The sequence below is a fragment of the Fopius arisanus genome, unplaced genomic scaffold (genome assembly GCF_000806365.1).
Source record: "Fopius arisanus strain USDA-PBARC FA_bdor unplaced genomic scaffold, ASM80636v1 scaffold00196, whole genome shotgun sequence".
NCBI classification, from domain to species: Eukaryota; Metazoa; Arthropoda; class Insecta; order Hymenoptera; family Braconidae; genus Fopius; species Fopius arisanus.
Window position 1 is genome coordinate 34,214 of NW_011887935.1, and position 2,973 is coordinate 37,186.

The following is a 2,973-nucleotide window of genomic DNA, read 5'->3' on the forward strand; positions in this document are numbered from 1 at the left end:
CCTAGGGCTAGCCATTTTTTCAATCCCCACGTTAGGGTATCCGTATCCTGTGACTCAGTTAAGAAGTCATGAACTGAGATGGTAGTGCCATCAAAATTGATGACAATTGCATATAAAAAAATGTGTCCCGATTTACTCCCATCTGGACGGACGATTTCTTTCACAAGACTGCCAGTACCATCGATAGAAATGGAAGAGTAGTTTCTAGTTACTTTACAATAATGTTTGTAAGCATGAAGCTGTGTAAGCGAACTAAAAGAAATATAAAATTTATCACTTTCTGCTTCATGAATATATGTACCGTACTTTGGTGTATATCGCATGGCTTGTATGGCACTCACAACGTCTTTAGTATGGCCAGGTTGAATTTCATATTTATTATTGCTGTGTTCTTTTACCGCCTGACGCAGGACATCCAAGACAGGAACTTGAGAGGGTACACGACCCCCGATTTTCGTTTGTTTATTTGCGTACTGTTTTTGCCAGTTTCCGCAGCCTTCAAAAAACGCTTCTCTCGCTATCTCTTTACGTCGTTGTCCACGTAGGGGTCTCTTCACATCTGCATGTTTTTCAAACCTGGTGTCTCTAGTTTTTATACGACTTATGAAATCCCTCCCTTCCTCTGGCTCTTTGTCCACGTAACAAATAAGCAAATTGGTACATTTTTTGCTTTTGCAGTGTCCATACACCACCATAAAAGGAGAATTTCCTTTCACTTTGGAAATTCGGTGTTTGTCGAATATGAAAGCACAAGGGGTATCGGTTTGACGTTGTATCGCGAGGTAGATGACATCAGTCCAAGTCTCTGGATCTAAAGTAGGATAGGATAGCCCATCGTCACTCATAGTATCAGGTCCTCTCATCTGTAACCATTCCTGATAAGTAATACGAATATCAAATTCCTCCAGGCCAGCTGGTTCTTCATCTAATTTAAAGGACTCGTCACTTGCTCCTAGCCCTGATTCATTCAATGTGGAGTCATTCAAATCTTTCTCGATATCAGGTGGAAGTTTGAAACCATGATTATGACAGGCAGTGGAAAGGATTTTTCGACGATCCTGTATAACGCTGATGTATGTGTTTTGGAATGTCCACCTGCCACCCAAATCTGCACTCATATCTTTCCATATTTGTGAGGAATATGCTGGGAATGGCCGTTCTTTGAAACGACTTATATATTTTTCGATTACTGCAATGGCTTCATCGCGAGAAACAAGGGCCTTCCGTGGCATGACTCTGAGTAGCCTAAAAAAAATCATAAAAAATTGTATTTTTTAACCAATAATACCAAACATTGGGATTGCGAATTTCAACTCACTATTTTTTTTCCCCCCTGCTGCCAATTGTGACTCAGAAATGGGTTATAAATTGATATTTACTACACGTGTTCTGATACTTTAACTCGATACAACCATTTTCATTCATTCTGTCGATTTTCTATTGTTTTACTATTAATATACCGACAAGTGTAGGCAACTTGCATAATTTCTCTATCGACTTCGAACGATAAGGAAGAAATTGGCTGTGAGCAGTTAGATGATATCAGCGAATGGATTTCCGCAATAAAGCAATACATCCATATTGATGTACGGTCAATGAATTCGAAAATTTTACCTCGTAGAGTATTGCATTTTCGCTATTTTCGAACTCTGCATGGGCAAGAAGTATGATACCAAGATGCCACTGAACACGAGCTTTTCGACTCGAACGTTCCATCGAGAACAGTTCGGAGAATGTTGTTCAATATTTGCAGAGTCTGTTGGATCAGTAGAAGGAATAAAATTCCTGCGGAGCCAAATAGGGACTCGTCAATTTCTTGACAAGGCTGCATTGTACAGGAGACGAATCTGACCTATTTAATAGGAATATCTTATTGCTCATCAAGGTCAGCTAGAAGTTCGATACGTCTCACGAAGGTGTAGTGAGAGTACGAACACCAGGTCGTATCTCAAAACCTTCCCATCGCTTAGCTTCATGATCTTCTCCATCATATTGAAGTCGCTTGTGTCTATTGCAAGCGTCCGTCCTTCCCCGTCTCTTCTAAAAAACATGTGGAAAAATATGTTGGTTAGATTGGAATTCGAAGAGGAATTACTTACGGAAATATTTTACTGAATATCATATACACAAATACTACAAAAATACCACATTTTTTATTGGCAACATTTTAATATTTTCCCTCTCGATAATATCCAGATAACCAAAAATATAGTTAATAATGAAAGTTGTCTAATGAAAAAAAAACTCACCTTCTAATCATTATGTAGATGATAGCAGTGAATAAAACTAGCGTTAAATTCCAAAAGACACTTGTTCTTGTCAATTTAAAAAATAATGCACATTTTTAGGGTACTTCAACACGAGGCGATGTATCTCTACTGAACACAGCACATTTTGCTTTTATTGATCCGAAAAAAGTCAAGTAACTATTACACGAAATCGGCCGTAGAAATGATAATAGTTTGCACTTTTTCCACTCGATTAGTAATAATAATAATAAAACATTCAATTAAATTTACTTTTATTTCAAGCGAGGTAATTTTGGAGCATTCTGCATTCTACTCCAAAATTACCTCGCTTCTATTGAAGCACGTCAGCTGCTCGTTACGTGTTCAATATGGTGGTATCTACCAGTACCCCCCACTTCGCGGCTTCCGGTGATTTTATATTTTCTCAAAATTATTCTACCTGAAGTAACATTCTAAAATAAAATAACACTATCAATCACTTACAAACGATTCCGCATCAATTAAGCCCCTGCCGAACCGTCTATCATTTATTTTCGGAAAATATGGTGCCAACTTTCGGAAAGATAGCACCACATTTTATAATTTTTTAAAAAATTCATAAAAAAATTTTGGAGCACTTGCAAACAGAAATTTTTAGCTAGCTTTCACTTGCAAACAATTTGCAAACGATATAAATTATTGTAATAATTAATTTATTTCATCAGAGTGTCAACTTTCCGGAGCT